The sequence below is a fragment of the Pseudochaenichthys georgianus genome, unplaced genomic scaffold, assembly GCF_902827115.2.
Source record: "Pseudochaenichthys georgianus unplaced genomic scaffold, fPseGeo1.2 scaffold_768_arrow_ctg1, whole genome shotgun sequence".
Classification (NCBI taxonomy): Eukaryota; Metazoa; Chordata; class Actinopteri; order Perciformes; family Channichthyidae; genus Pseudochaenichthys; species Pseudochaenichthys georgianus.
In genome coordinates this window covers 23047-40395 of record NW_027263317.1, presented here as the reverse complement: position 1 = coordinate 40395, position 17349 = coordinate 23047, and the positions used below count along the sequence as shown (strand labels likewise).

General features: G+C 41.2%; 1 long non-coding RNA gene across 1 annotated transcript in view; it reads right to left on the bottom strand.

Annotated features, from left to right (window-relative positions):
* Positions 1-16134, bottom strand: part of LOC139433632 (uncharacterized) — a 34003-nt gene extending 17869 nt beyond the window's left edge. Inside the window, exons 1-2 of the long non-coding RNA XR_011643038.1 lie at positions 16063-16134; positions 7561-7625 (exon numbers count right to left, since the gene is read on the bottom strand). This is a non-coding gene — a long non-coding RNA (uncharacterized lncRNA). The remainder of the gene's footprint in view (positions 1-7560; positions 7626-16062) is intronic.
* Positions 16135-17349: the final 1215 nt, after the last annotated feature.

The following is a 17349-nucleotide window of genomic DNA, read 5'->3' as shown; positions in this document are numbered from 1 at the left end:
CAACCGGCTGCGGAGGGAGACTCCCCCCTTCACTGGAGAACTGCTCTAAAACAGCTGATCACAACGTTCACACTCTGTGGTCACAAAGTACTCCACTAGCCCCCCTCTGTCGACTTTCCTGAAGTACTCCACTAGCCCCCCCCCCCCCCCCCCCCTCTGTCGACTTTCCTGAAGTACTCCCCGTTGATAGAAATCAACACGTAATGAATTAAGACCCCACGGTTTGATGATTGATAGGTGTGTGGGCTGTCTTTCATTTTGACACACAGACAAATGTTATAATAAACATAGATACTGTATGTTAAATGGATATATCCGCCTTCTTTCATTTATCTTTCCATTCCCAACAATATACATAAATAAATGTCATATTTTGGACATAGTTCGAATGGTGATTAATCATGATTAATTAATTTTTAAGCTGTGATTAATCTGATTAAAATTTTTAATCGTTTGACAGCCCTAGTTAAAACATAACGTGGGGAAGAGTTAATGGGAGATTTAATAAAGATAAACATAGGTCTAAAGGTACCTATGCTGTTGAAACAGCTCGAAGCTCGATACATAACACTCTTAACTGAGGTGTCCGCATGTACTAGCTGAATCCAGAAGAGTAGCCTAGAACCAAGTGACGGTATAGTCGGACTGATCCTCCGGCGTGAGTAAAAGCCTAGAAACTTGCATGTGTATAAAAGAGTGAACGTAAACCCTTGAATAAAATAAAAAATAAAATAAAAAGAATGGCTGATGAGGTTAAAACGCAATTGAATGACTCAGAGCCAACCACACAGGGAGGGATACACAGAAGCAAAATCCGGAGCTTCTGCTCGCCCTGGTCAGCTTAGCCCAGACCCACGGGCGTACCGCGACCTAAAGACTTTCCTGTCAGACTACCGTTTGGACAGAGAGCCACAAGCAGGTGGTATAATGTCTGAGACCCTACCTCCACCCTACAGGGATAAAAGCTCAAAAATGCCATTTATGAGTATCTACTAATCCTAGAAGAAAACACATTGTTAGACACGATATTCAGGGAAAAGGAATGTTGGAAATAATAAATGTCAATTATTGAAAATCTTAAACTAGATCAACAAACCATGTTAGTGAACCCTGCTAATAGGAAGCTAAAACATGCAGGAGGAATAGCAGCAGCTCTGGCAAAGAGAATAGGTCCTAGCACAGAGTGATAATATGATAAGGACTATTAAACTGTCAGAAGGCAAGGTGGTGATCAGATGACCCACAAATACTGGTTGTTTTGCATGTACTTTGAAGAGAAAACCTAAGTGGGAACTATCAGCAGATATCAAACCCCAACAATATCTTCAAAACTAATATGAGGAAGTTTTTTTTTGCGAAGCTAAAGCTCAAATACTTTACCAAAATCAACTAAACTATTTTGCTCAATGAAGGAGCTTGCACTTTTGGAAAAAAAAATCTCCCCCTTTCTCTGCTCCCGAGGTGCTGCAGAAAAACCCAGCACACAGGGTCAGAGACAGGGTCAGAAAATCTGAGCAGACCACGGAGCGACCCATTAAAACTTTTATGGCCTCAGCACAGAGAGGAAGATCTGGAGACTGTAAGCAGGCTATCCACCCCCACCCTCACCCAGCACAAGGGGAATAGTGTTCCTCTCACCAAAGAACAAATCACCTCTTAACCAAGTCAGATCTAAAATAGACATAGCTCCAGTTGTTAAGAAAAGAGGGAGATTCAAACAATTATCTTAACACCAGAACAGAAATATCAATATAAAAAAACTGAGAATAAGAATGTAAAATGGCAGAGCATGATGTCTGATCCAGATGTGGAGTTTAGGACCTCATGAAGTAAGCCACAAAGGGAAACATTGAAACCCTTAAAGAAAACCGCTGCTCCAAAGGTAACACTGTTTACAGAGGGGAGTTTGCGAAAAGGTGACCAAGCAGCCACTTGGGCCTTTATAATGAAAACTAATTCAGGTGAAGTACTTTGCAAGCAAAAGGGTGCAACCAGGTACAGCACAAACTGCTGAGGCAAAGGCCATTTGTTGAGGGACTTCTTTTTGCTAAACAACGTAAAATAACACACATCCGTATTGTTACTGATAGAGATTATTGTTACAAAGCAGGTAAAGAAGAGCTTAATAACTGGGAACAAAGGCAGGTGACCAATGTGAAAGGTGAAGCACTTACACATGCCCTTCAAGTGAGGGTCTTATTGCAGAGTCAAAGGCAGGCATGTACCTAGAGTGGAATCATGTCCGTAGCCATACAGATAAGATCAAATTAGACTATCGGGGTAATAGAGAAGTGTTACCTTGCTTAAAGCAGGGAAAGAGTTAACCACCTGACTGCCATATTCCCTAGAATATGGAAAAAGGGTGGAAGCATTCACGTACCACCTGAAGAAGCTCCTCAGGTTGTGCGTGAACTACACAGCAGTTTAGGCCATGTGGGCCTAGTTCGGATGAGAAAATATTGTCTCCACAATAAAATCCTCATACCGAAACCTCATACACCTACAACACACACGGTCAACATGTCTTCAATGTGTAGAGGTGGATGGGAAAATGTATCCTGAGCATCTTAAAATAATAGAGGAAGAACCACTAATCAGTTTTAGTGCTGACATAGCAGGTCCTTTTCCAACCCGCACTCCCAGTAGGAACAAGTATTTCCTTGTGACTTTTGATAATGGAGGGAGTCATAAACATGTCTATCCTCTGACCAGAGCAACTGGAACACAGTGTCTGCTGAAATGGCGGAACATATAAGTATGTTTTTCCTAAAACTGAGAGAATAAGAATGGATAATGCGACTCACTTTAAAAATGAGAAAGTGTTGTCACCCTTGCAGGATAAAGGGATTCACACCTAACTGGTCTTTACCATAGAGGTACCAGGCGTTAGAGCAGCCACAGAGTGGAGTATACAAACTGAAAAACAAATTGGGACATTCCAATCAATTTGACAAAGCTGAATATATTCCTATATGTATGGAAAAGCTACCTAGGGCAAAGGTCAGGTCATATCGAACTATCACATCTTTTCCGTTTAAGTTCAGAAATCGTGTATGGATGACCAGAAAGGGGCGAAGTCCAGAGAAGGGTTAGCTTAAAACTAAATCAGAAGGTTTGGACACAGTGAAGTCAATCTCTGGGAACATAGTTTCACTCCAGAAGAGAGGACCGGTTCACCCGAGCCTGAGTTTAGAATCCAGATAGGAATATGACTGCGGCCTTAACCCAATCCACTGTTGATGCTATCAGTCTCACATCACATGACATGTTTTGCACACACCCGTGGCAGTTAATGTGCTTTCTTCCACAGGAGAGGATGGCTTTTTGTGGGATCTTCCCGCAAGAATTTAGAATTTGTCTTGGTAAATTCGGTACCAAGGGATATTTTATAGAGCAAAAGAGGGAATTTAAGTCTGAGTAACAAGCAATAGCTCAAATGCAAAGGATTTAACAGTAGAACTGTTAGAATCTTTAGTGCATTATGCAAAGAAAGATGGCAAGAGGAAACTCTGTCTATTAGCATATGGATCATTGGAGCTTGAATGGAGAACACCTCAGTATCAAAGAGGAAATGGGAAATAACCTTTGTATTATTTTTCTCATTGTTTTTTAATTTTACACTATTAGTTTTCTTTTCAGTTATTTTAATTGTTATATGCCTACACCCTACAACAGTATTCATTTAAATAAGATTTTTTTTTGAGCACATCTTCCTCCTTCTTTTTTGCTGGTTTCCACACAGCATGGAGGTGAAGGGCTGTCAGGTCGTTAAACTGATAAGAGTAAGTTATGGCCCAGTGCTTGAGAAAACCCTTGGGGAAGTTTTTAAACTGAAAACAACTTTTTATGAATCAGAGAAATGATTTATACTTGATCTTAGCTATATTGTTGAGATTAATACCTCAGCAATCTACCAAGAGGATTTGAACCTGCCTAGCGGGGAAACTTCAGTCACAGTGCCTCAAGTGAAGCCAAGTCCTGGACCCAGGAAACCTGTGCAGCATGGAGCCAGCGTCTGAGTCACCTGTACCCCTGCCAGTGGAGGATGATGTTTCTTCCAGCTCTGAGGGACAGGCTGCATCTCTACCCGCTGAGCCACTCAGATCGCAGTGGATTTCCCAAAAAAGGACGACGACTACCTGACAACTGCATGGTCAGACATCAGACGCCAGGTAGCAGCAGCCCTACCTACCCCTGACACTGGTCCACTTCACCGTCTCCAACGACTTCGTGCTGGTCAAGGACTTCCGGAGAAAGAGCTGTAAATCCAACCGTTGGCAAGGGCCCTACCAGGTGCTCCTCGTCACCCAGACAGCGGTCAAGGTCACCGAGAGAGCTACGTGGGTCCACGTCAGCCACTGCAAGGTCGTAGTCACAGGCCAGGAGAGACGGTAGAAACAGACGACAACAAGTAACGTGCCAAGTCACCACCAGCACCACACTCACACTGCACACACAGGATGCCATGAGCGAGTGCCAGCTAAGCTGTTTCATATGCTTCTGGTTCCTCGTTTGTGCTATCATTGTGTGGGCCTCATTGACCTTGTCACAAAGTCATGAGCGATTATCGACGAGGTCTAACAAATCCATAACAACTGTCGGCCGAGTTATCTGGCTTTCGTTTGGAGGTGTCATCCAGGGAGGAACCTCAACCCCTCCATGGTCAGGGTCAAGGATTTACATCAGATAGCAACATGGATCTAGGAGTCTACACTGGAACAACAGATACTGTAGGCCCCCGCTCCAGCAAGTGCCAGGCCGAGTGGGGGTGCGCACAAATCTATGATCATCATGACTCTTTTTACTCGGGTGCCTGACCTGTGATGACGAGAACATTCCAGTGAGGTACTATGTTTTCGGTGTTCTCCACACCAGGTTCATCAAAAGGTCGTCCTGATTACACATACTGAAGAACTTTTCATGATATTGATGCTTGAAGTTTTACGTATGTAATATGTATATGTTTTTTACGATTTTATCTGTTGCTGTTTGATAACTTTGCGTTTTAAAAAGAGGGTGTTGAGATCTCCATAACAGGTTGAATACTTAAAAACGAAAGTTAGTTATAATACAATATAATCAATTATATTCTTGTATAACCCACAATGAAAATGCTTCATATTATATGCTTTTCTATATTTACAGTATAAACCAAGTGGTTTGTTAAATTGAGTGTAAGTGTAAGAATGATTTATGGGTGTCACTGATAAGAGAGTAGGCAGTTTCTTCCCTCTCCTCTCACAGCAGGGAGGGGGGCTCCGGACTTAAGGAGAAACACATTGAGGCCTCAAAAAGGTGGTTATGTCATAGTCATAGAATATGTCTAGTCATGTTTTGTTTTACACAAACTTGGGAAGGTGTGTCTTATGCCAGAGCCAATAGAATATGTTGGTTGGGTATAGAGGAGGTGTTTGTGGGTTTTCGATCCGGTTTTTTGAGCATATAAAGACTGGCTTTTTTGGATTTTCGGGGGGGAGAGAGGGGGAAACCCCTGGTATACTCTCTCCTGGTAAGCTCTGTCCTTCAGAGCTGGGTTAATAGCTCTCGGTAAGGTTCTCTCAAACTTGGTAAATATCTCTTGAATTTCTTGGTTGGAATGCTGAGTGAATTTCTTTGAATGAGGGAATATCTTTGAATGCTGAATGGAATGATTTTATGGAAGAAGCGTTTGTGAGTATTAGTACCTGCCTACGTGAGGAACTGCCTCCGAAAACTGTGGGATAGGTATGCGTTTGTGAGTATTAGTACCTGCCTACGTGAGGAACTGCCTCCGAAAACTGTGGGATAGGTATGGGTTTTTGAATGTTAGTCCCCGCCATCTGTGACGGAAAATAAAAAGGTATGGAATCGATGTGAATTGATTTCGTGAATGAAAAGTTGAATGTGCTTTTTATTATCACCGGTCTTTTTATGAGGAAATGCCTCTAAATTCTATCGGGAGATTTTAAATGTCACAACTGAATTGGGCAGTTGAAGTGAAACATTTTGGTAATAAATGTAAGACTGTGAATTAAAGTTTCATATTTGAACATGATCACAGCATCATTTTTTTGTTTAGTATGATTATAATGTTGTAAAGAGAGAAGGTAAAAACCCTGTATTAGTTTGGACCTATTTTTCTTCAAATAAACTGATCCCACCTTTTGGACTGGGACAATTTAAAGGACATCTGTGCTCTCCTCTCCTGCTTCAAAGGTAAGACTGCACCCTGCCACACACACGTTTAGGTAGGAACACACCCCATTTACTGATACCAAAATCCTTCGGGATCGCTTAAACAGATTAAAAAGAGTTGTCTGAATTGAAACAGCAGTTAATTGAACCTGGTTCTTCGGGGAGTTAATAGAGGTGAGATCTTGCTGACGTTGGTGGATCTGAGCCAAGCAGTAAACTTACATAGACTCAGTAACTTCGGTCAGGTCAATTAGTGAGGTCAGAGTAATTTACCGGAATAAATTATCAGGACCTCACCTATACTCTAAACAGTAGGGAACAGTTGAAAGCCTGTTTTGATTGGACAGATTGGGAGATCTTTCAGGAAGGTTCACTAGATGAAAGAACTACTGTTACCAAAGACTATATTAACTTCTGTGTTCCCACTAAAGAAATACGAATCTATCCAAGTAATAAATCATATGTGACTAAGGACATTAACAAAAAGCTATAAAATCAGGAAAATAGCTTTCACAAACAAAGACTATGGGAGCACTTAGAGAAAGAACTGAAAGTCAAATTGAGGGAATCAAAACTGGCACACAGAGCTTTTGGGAAAGACCCCAAAAAAGTGTGTGGGACACCATGACAACCATGACAGGAATGACCTCTTCAGCTAAACCTATTTTGACAGACAAGACATACTTGATCCATACCAATTTGCCTATAAGCAAGGGGGTGGTACTGTTGTTACTCTGGTTCATATCATTACTAAACATTTAGATAAACGTCACACCTATGCAAGAGCCCTCTTCCTAGACTTCTCAGCAGCAACACAAAACAAGCAGACATCTTGGTGTCAGAAATGGCCAAAATGGGATCTCATGAACCTTTGTGGGAAAAGTACTGCGGTGTGAATGCGCCTTATGCGTGGGAAACCCTGGACTTGAATTTTGAATTGAGCCGTCCCTTATAGATACTATCTCCTTACGTATTAGTGATGGGAATCCCGGCTCTTTTTAGTGAGTCGGATCATTTGGCTCGGCTCACTAGTGAGAGCCGGTTCTTTCTGCTCCCAAACGGCTCTTCATGTTACCACAGTTTACCAGAGCCTCAGTTTCGCCGCGTGCTCCACTAGCACCCCCGTCAAGGCTCGCCGGCAGTACACTTTCCGTCACAGGAACATGCTTTGCTGGCGGTGAAAAGAATCCCACCAGACTCCTTTGCCCCGCCAACAGAGGGATGTCCTTGTCCTTTTCGTCATTTCAAGCGATAAAAACTCTTCTGGACGCCCTCGGCTCGAGTTCAGGGCGTTCCGAGCTGAATAAGGGCGTCAAATGACGGCAAGACGCCCGCCTGGCGGATATGCTGGAATTAGGAATATATTGTGATGAAGTGCACACTGACCGGAGCTCCAGGCGTCTCCTTGTTCTCCTCCATGCTGCTCTCAGGGCTCTTCTCCGGCTGGGTCTCTGAAATAATCAACACAACTACAGCTGACACAAGACAACTCAATACAACCGACAGACACAACAAAACTAATCTACTTTGTAGGTTCATCGCAGAGGTGAGAAGTAACTAAGTACATTTACTCAAGTACTGTACTCAAGTACTATTTAGAGGTACTTTTACTTTACTTGAGTATTTCCATGTAATGCTACTTTGTCACACACCCACCATGTATACATCGGCGGTTAGATCACCGGACGACATAGTCGGTCTCCGTGTGCACAGACAGGCTGCTGTTAACGTCGGTCTGTACAACGGACTTGTGCCAAAACTATGCCAACCGGCTGCGGAGGTAGACTCCCCTCCCCCCCCCCCTTCACTGGAGCTAAAACAGCTGATCACAACGTTCACACTCTGTGGTCACGAGGTACTCCACTAGCCGCCGCCCCCCCTCTTGATAGAAATCAACACGTAATGAATTAAGACCCCACGGTTTGATGATTGATAGGTGTGTGGGCTGTCTTTCATTTTGACATGCGGAAAGATGTTATAATAAACATAGATACTGTGTTAAATGGATATATCCGCCTTCTTTCATTTATCTTTCCATTCCCAACAATATACATAAATAAATGGCATATTTTGGACATAGTTCGAATGGTGATTAATCTGATTAATTAATTTTTAAGCTGTGATTAATCTGATTAAACATTTTAATAGTTTGACAGCCCTAGTTTTATCACATTATGTGCAGTGCCTTGTCTTATCTATGCTGCTGTGACGTAAACATGTTCCAAATTAACCCATTTGGTCAATGTGGTGCCAAGCAGAGGAGAAAATGATAGAAAGGTCAGATAGTTATTAACGTTACATGCAAATGACTAACCATTACGATAAAAAGTTATTATTATTAAATTATTATTAATATGGAAGAAGCTGCTTTCTCCCTGTTATATTTGGTTAAGCCAGACAACAAGCTTTGGGATAAGATAAGGGCTTTCCTGGACTCAAACCATCTCGGCTGCCAACAATAAATATTAGGGATGTCCCGATCACCTTGTTTTGCTCCCGATCCGATTCCGATCATTTGATTTTGACAATCTGCCGATACCGATTTTTCCCGATCCGATCTTTATGCAATGCATTAAGAGAAAAAAAAGGTAACAGATAACAGCTGGTCATCCAACGCGATGAATTCAGCTATCTTGGCTGTTATTGTTTGGCCTTTTCTCTGTTCTGGGGCCGTTTCTCTTTCCTTTTAAAAGTCTCTGAAAGTGTCGGTTGCTTCAGTGCCGTTACCTGAGTGGCCGCTGTGTACTCGCCGTGTTGTTGTTGGTGTTTGTTTCTCAGGTAGCGTATTAGATTGGTCGTGTTGAACGTAGCTCTGTTCTTTCCACCACGCGGAACCTCTGCCTTGCAAACATTGCATCTGGCTGTTACACTGCCTTCGCTTTCAATTTTATAATACTTCCAAACTCCTGACATTTTCTCTGTCCTGACTCCCGAGTCACCAGCTGAACGTAGCCTCTCGTTAGCTTACTGCTACTAGTAGACACTGCGCCCACTCTGTTGATTTCAGAGGAATAAGCACCAGGTCTGAAAACAAGCCCAACAGAAGCAACACATACATGATGTTGTGTAATTTTAAACCAAAACTAAGTCCTCAGGATGACTTTAAGACGTGAACATGGTCATTTTTGTTTTGTAACATTAAATAAATAAAAAAAAAATTATATATATATAAAAAAAAAAAAAAAATCCCGATCCCCGATTTTTTTCTCCCGATCTTCGATTTTTTGAAAATCACGTGATCGGCTCCGATCCCCGATCACGTGATCGGATCATCTCTAATAAATATAATAATAAATAAATATAGATGAGCTATGAAGAAACAGAAAAATAACGGTAATAATAATGAAAGAAGTTAAATTAAATGGGAAACTGATGAATAGGTGATTTAATCATAAGAGAAAGAGATGTGTGTATATATGTACATATGTGTGCATATATATGTATTTATTGACTATTTATCTACCTATTAAACAATGAAGTATACCTATATTATGAAGCAAATCATGTATAAATACAACACAATATGGATACATCAAATGTAACTGACACTGTAATCCCCCTGCCCCCCATCCTTCATGTTATGTCCTGTCCTACTTGTGGTGTGTGTGAGCCATGTCCTTGTCTGTGTGTTTTTGTCCTTTGAAAATGTTTAATAAAATGTTAAAAAAATATATATTATTAATATAATACAAATATTTAGATATAATTCATCATAATCTGTGTAGCAATTTACATTCTAATTTACAGCTCACAGTTTGTTCACTTTTATTTCATTAAAATCACTTTATTCACATAGAAAGTGACATTAATGGTTGTTTGAACCACGGTTATAACGCTATCTGTGTCATTAACCATCACTAAGTTAACACCGAAAACAAACATTAGCTAGTGAGACTGTTTAATGTAATCCATGCAGGGTTTCCCACACAGACTATACTTGGGCGGGCCGCCCAGGTATATTAACGGCCGCCCAAGTATATTTCGCGACCCCATTTAGTTTTTTTTTTTTTTAATATCATTTTTTTATAAAAAAATGTTTATTCGTCCGTGACTCGTCTGCGATCGATTAACTTGTGGACAATGATCCCTCGCTCCCTTGCACTGATCTCGCCTCCTTCTGGCCTGTTAAGTGGCCTGCCTCACACAGGGTGACTGGCTGTCCACATGATGTGGCCTGCCGACATGGCCACTGTCATACAGATCATAAATGGGGCGGTGGTGGCGAAGTTGATAGGGACTTGGCTTGGCAAGTGGAAGGTCACCAGTTCAAGTCCCGGCAAGACCAAGTGCTACCGAGGTGTCCCTGAGCAAGGCACCGTTCCCCACACTGCTCCCCGGGCGCCGTTCAAAATGGCAGCACACTGCTCCTAACACTAGGATGGGTCAAATGCAGAGAAACAATTTCCCCACGAGGGATTAATAAAAGTTCATCTTAATCAAAGCCCTTGATTGGTCTCTGTGTGTCATTCAAGCTCGGGATAAGCTCAGCTCAGGTGAGGTAAAGGACTCTCTGAGTGTTTAGAGTTAACTTAGTCTAAGTTCTCAGTGGGTCTCAAACGGTGTGGTCACCATTTATGTAAACACATATTTCCATTTGAGAGGGTAGTGATTGGTCCAATGGATAGTGAGGTGGGCTGAAGATCGGAAGGCTGTGAGTTCAAATCCCGCCAGGAACACCACCACTAGTGTGCCCTTGAGTAAGGCACTTAGCCCTTAGTTACTCCAGGGAGAATGTCCCTGTCATCGGTCATTATAAGTCGCTTTGGATAAAAGCGTCAGCTAAATGAAATGTAATGTGATTAGTAAAATATTCATGAATAAATAAATAAAAACTTAACTGGGTGAAAAAAGGTAAGATACACTTTTAAAACTTGTTGAGAGAAAAATAGTCTTTGCTGCTGCCTCAAAGAGGAGCAGGGGGGAGAGGAGGGAGACAGGAGAGGCTGATTCAGGAGCACAGACACACTCACAACTATAAATGAACCAAAAATAAATGAATAAACAAGTTTCAGTGTTTTTTTCATATTGGAAATGGTATGTTATTGGTTATGGCCATGATTTTATGATTATTGAAATGTGTAACAGTTCTGTTTAATATAGGTGTTTCCATAGATCTAGTCTCTTTATTTTCCCCTCAAAATGCACCAGATTGATGCATTTAACTCCAAAATAAAAAATAAAATCTTACCGGGGGGCATGCCCCTGGACCCCCATAGAGGATTTGAGGTCGACCCCCACTAAAAATCACATGGATAGGTTCCTAAATACATTTATAAATGGTGGAGGAGAGTCCTCTCCTGTCAGACTGAGAGACTCAGTGAGCTAAAGGACTCAGTGTTATCTCAGCGGGTCTCAAACGGTTTGGTCACCATTAATGTAAACAATTATTTCCGAGGCACACATTTATATGATCATTATAGTTATAAAAAAATAAGAGAATAAATGAAAAACAGCTATGAAATACTATATGACAGCAAAACAAGAATAAAGTTTAAAAGGGTGATTTGTAAAATATCCATAAAGAAAAAGTAAATCTGTTACAGTTCTGTTTCATATGGGTGTTGGGAGATGTATTCATAGGTCTCTTTATTTTGCTCTCAAAGTGCACCAGATTAATGCATTTAACTTCAATATTTAAAAATAAATCTTCCCGGGGGAGCTTGCCCCGGACCCCCCTATGTGAGGTCCACACACCACCTATAAAAATAGCACTTGACCCCTGCTTACACCTATATGCCGTGAGCTGATTATCGAGCCTTCGTTGTAACAGTTGCGGGAACACTGTGTATATGCGTGTGGGGAGTGTTGCAGTAGATAATTCCTCTGTAGCGACCGGTACATTAATGGGAAACCCTAAATGTTTGAGCACCCTCTATGAAACGTCAAGCTACCCCACAGCACCCCAAAATAAATCTCTGGCGCTGCCACTGAGCCTGACTATGTGTGTTGGGGAGGCCTGACAGAAAAAGTTTGAGAACCACTGGACTACTGCAACCTGGTCTACTTGCATGTGCCATCCGACCTCTGCAGCTCATCCAGAATCCAGCGGCTCCTCTGGTCTTCAACCTTCCTAAATGTTACCACCAGGGCTCGAGCTTAAGGACGTCCCGTCGTCGAAAAAAATAGTGTCGGGGAGGATAAAAAATAACTTTGGGACGAATTTGGGACGAGAGTTAAAATAAAAATATCCTGCAAACTCTACAAACGGCGATGAAAATGAAACCGACTGCACGTTTTGTGTAGCACACAGTTATTAAACCTCCTTGTCAACATAAACACACACGCACAAAACATTTAGCAACCCGCGAAATACACACACATGTAGCCACTGCTGTGCCGCTGGCTGTGCCCGCGAATTCCTGGTCCGCAAATTTGCGCTCTCTATGGTCTAGCCAGATTAATATAATATGGCTCTGGGTCTAGCTATGTACTGAGTGTGTGTATTTCGCGGATTGAGTGATGTACAATGACAATGGCATCCCGTGGAGGAATTCTGAAATGTTACATCACAAAAACGCACAGCAGAACCAGACCCTGGAGCGCCGGCCTCTTTATTTACTTCATCCCCTATGAGTAATAAGGCTGAGATGAGAACCCTCCATCGTATTTAGTCCTTAGCATATGCTGCCTCTCCCCATGTAGGGATGGGTACCGAGCCCTGGTATTAAACGGGCCCCGGGCCGGAATTATTAAAGACAGTGGTAACGTTAAGCTCCGACGTTATCAGACTTTTTATCGGTACAGGAGACATTTAAAAAATATATGTCATATGTATTATTGCTACATACACATTATATCGCAGTTTTAGTTTCACCAACTCCGTTTCTAATATGCAATAAGACTACAACATGCGTCTATGATGTATTTTCGAGCTTTCCAATCCAGATGAGATCTCTCTGTCCCGTCTATGTGCGAGGGGGCGGGGCCGTTTGTAAAGGTCTCCTGACTGTGTTACAGACTGTCATCCTGGTTAGTGGTAGGGTTGCCAGAAACTGACCATGATCAAAATCGATTATTCGGCAGCCCTGGCGAATAATAATATATATTTTGGTTGAAACTAAGCCAGAAAAAAAAAAAAAAAATTAATTAAAAAAAAAAAAATGATAATAAAAAAATATATATAAATAAAATCGATTTTTAAAAATAATATTCGATTATGGAGACTGTAACGAATAATCGAATAATCGCTGGCATCCCTAGTTAGTGGTTACTCTGGGTTCTGTCTTCAGGACACAGTGTTGGATTTTTTTTGATAATTGGATGGGACTTGATTGGATTCAATATTAGAGTAATTTTCTCGTTTGTGTGTTTGTTTATATGTATAAACGTTTGTATATTTTAAATATATTTGGCCTTTGTTTATGTGATTGAATGATTTACTAAAATAAAAAGGTTGATGAATTATCATCTAATGATTTGTATGATGTTTTATTTATGTTAAAGGTCACTTTGAATGATTTTAACTAATGATAATGTAGAAAAAAAAGGAAAAAAAATTCGGGACGGTCCACATTAATTTCGGGACGGCTTGGATTGTATTTCGGGACGGTTCCGGGAGGATGGGGGAAAAAGTTAGTCGAGAGCCCTGGTTACCACACCACGCCGCTCCTGCGCTTCCTTCACTGGCTTCCAGTAACTGCTAGAATCCACTTCAAGACCCTGGTACTTGCGTACCGTGCTGCGAATGGATCTGGCCCTTCCTACATCCAGGACATGGTTAAACCGTACACCCCAGCACGTGCACTTCGCTCTGCATCAACCAAACGGCTCGCTGCGAGGGGGACCCAAGTTCCCATCAGCAGAAACACGTGGGTTTGCTATCCTGGCTCCAAGATGGTGGAATGAGCTCCCCATTGAAATCAGGACAGCAGATAGCTTGCACATCTTCCGGCGCAGACTGAAAACTCATCTCTTTCGACTCCACTTCGAGCGATAGAATTACTAACAAAGAACTGCTAACAGAGCACTTATATACTAATAAAAGGACTGGCTCCTCTAAAGCCAGTTGAGTGGCACTTGAAATGTTTGGCTCTATGAAACCTGATGTACTTATATGATTCTGTTTTCTTCAAGTTTGTATCTTCCTGGTTGAATGTACTTATTGTAAGTCGCTTTGGATAAAAGCGTCAGCTAAATGCAATGTAATGTATGCTTCATTTTTATTCAGGGTTCTTACACCTTTTCCAAAGTCAAATTCAAGCACTTTTCAAGCATTTTCAAGGTGCATTTTCCAGCTTTTCAAGCATCTTACAGCTGTTGTAAATTACATATTTATATACACATACTCAAATGATTATTTCCCTACCTCACATTAAATCAGATGTTCTTTATGCTATAAACAACCAAATGTGTGTTTCGTGATAGCCTTCTACACGAGGATGAAAAATTAAAGAATTAAAGTTTAAAAGTTTAATATTTCAAAATTAGTGACCTGTACATAGACTAGGCCTCCCATATAACCTGGCTGAGCCGATATACAACAATCAGCCAAATAACTTTTCAATACATTATTGATTAATTGTTGGTAGTGAACGCAAGTCAGAGGTACATGGTGTACTTCTACTCCACTTCAGTTCAGAGGTACATGGTGTACTTCTACTTCTCTACAGTTCAGAGGTACATGGTGTACTTCTACTCCACTACAGTTCAGAGGTACATGGTGTACTTCTACTCCACTACAGTTCAGAGGTACATGGTGTACTTCTACTTCTCTACAGTTCAGAGGTACAAGGTGTACTTCTACTCCTCTACAGTTCAGAGGTACATGGTGTACTTCTACTCCTCTACAGTTCAGAGGTACATGGTGTACTTCTACTGCACAACAGTTCAGAGGTACATGGTGTACTTCTACTCCACTACATTTCAGAGGTACATGGTGTACTTTCCTCCACTACATGTATTTAATCCCTTTAGTTACTTCACAGATGAATGATGTGAAATCTAAGCAAGTGTTAAATCAGACTTTAGTTCCACCTGGAGTAAATCCACCAGCTACCCTGCAGTCTACAAAGTACTTCAGACTAGCTGCACCTTCACCAGCTGCCCTGCAGTCTACAAAGTACTTCAGACTAGCTGCACCTCCACCAGCTACCCTGCAGTCTACAAAGTCATTCAGACTCGCTGCACCTTCACCAGCTTTGAGAACACTTTCATGATCAATCATTATAACACATATATATATATTATTCTGAAATGGACCAATCTGCACAACGACTACTTTCACTGTCTTTCACTATATTTAGATGAGAATACTTTTCTACTTTCACTTGAGGAACATTTTGAATGCAGGACTTTTACTGTAACAGAGTATTCCTACACTCTGGTACTTTTACTAAGTACAAGATCTGAGTACTTCTACTTTTACTCAAGTACAAGATCTGAGTATTTCTACTTTTACACAAGTACAAGATCTGAGTACTTCTACTTTTACTCAAGTACAAGACCTGAGTACTTCTACTTTTACTCAAGTACAAGACCTGAGTACTTCTACTTTTACTCAAGTACAAGACCTGAGTACTTCTACTTTTACTAAGTACAATATCTGAGTACTTATAATTTCACTACAAGATCTGAGTACATTACATGGGATTAAAGCAAAATGTAGTTTTAATTGTATAATACTTCAATTTTATATAAAAGCAGGGCTCGACATTAAGGATGGCCCGATGGCCCGGGGCCATCTAGCATTTAGCTCGGGCAATGAAGCCTCACCTGCTGGTTGCCCGATCGGGCAATCTATTATGCCAGTATCATGCAGCTCGCGGATCCAGTAATGAGTGACCCGACAGTAAAACTAAACACATCTATAACTAGTTTAGGTAGTTTGAGAAGTAATTAAAATAGCTACGTGTGATATTCTAACCTGAAGTGTGTGTTTTGTCCGCTCACCGCTGCATGTGGTCATGCAGAGCTGCGTGTGGTCATGCAGAGCTGCGTGTCGAGTCGTCAGCAGCAGCTGATCTCTCTCTCCCGTCAGATTAGACTTCACTCGCGTTTATGTCCATATCGATCAGATCCAGCTAGTTCTAGCTAATGATATGACTACCTGCTTATTAAAAGACACCTAAACAATAAGCGTCGCTATGCAACTGGGTGAGGCCACAAAGTATAGCGCAGCATTATGCATTTGTTTACATGCCCACCGGAACCCCGAGGCATTACCAACAGATCAACGCACAATCAACCCATACAGGACATCTCTTTCTCCACATTAAGTGTTAGACATTAGAGTTGACTATTCTTGTCTGTCACATAAGTGGCGCAACTGAATACTACCCGGACAATGAATCGAATGCAACCACATTTTCGCGGGAATTTCAGTTTGTTACGGATTCTGATGCTGAATACATAATGATCAAATAATTTAAAGTCAGAGTGTATTACAATGTTTCTTAGTCCACCAAAGCAAGGTGAACAACCTGGAAAGAAGAGAAAGACTGAGCTGCAGCCCCCCCCCCCCCGAAAAAAGAGAATCAAAATGATAGGTATGTGCCCAATAATATTTTCTTCAAAGTAAATATTCAATATTTTTTCTTCAAAAGTACATATTTTTTTCATAAGTAAATATGGGCATAACATGTTTTAATAGATAATTTTTGTATGGTGGTCCAGAGACAGGAATATAATTTCACATTTGTTATGATATAAATGATTTTTTTATGGTGGTCCAGAGACAGGGATTATAATTTGACATGTTGTATGTGTTTGCAGATGTGCTCATCAAGCACCTGGAGAAAAGATTCCAAGATCTCCAGAAAGGGAGTGTCCCTTCAAAATGTTCCATCTTCAACCCCAGTCAGTGGCCCTCTGACAGACAGAGGGCCATTGAGTCGTTGAATCAGCAAACACAAACAAGAAGAAGTGAAATTAAGAATACAATTGAAATTGTATAATATTGTGGTGGTTCATTTTATAATTCTAGAGAATGCACCAGACAGCATCTAAGACCTGCAGGTCCCCCAAACCTTTCGTGAGTCATTTCGTCCTCGCGCATTTTTCAGGGCCATCTCTATTGGACTCAGGGCCATCTGTAAATTAGCTTAGATGGCCCACAGGGCCATCTCCCAAAATCCTTAATGTCATGCCCTGAAAAGACAGTTTGTTTTCATGTTTTCAAATAAACAAAGTCTTGGCTTTCAGAATATTAAACTTGTTTCGGCAAATTCAGATGATAAA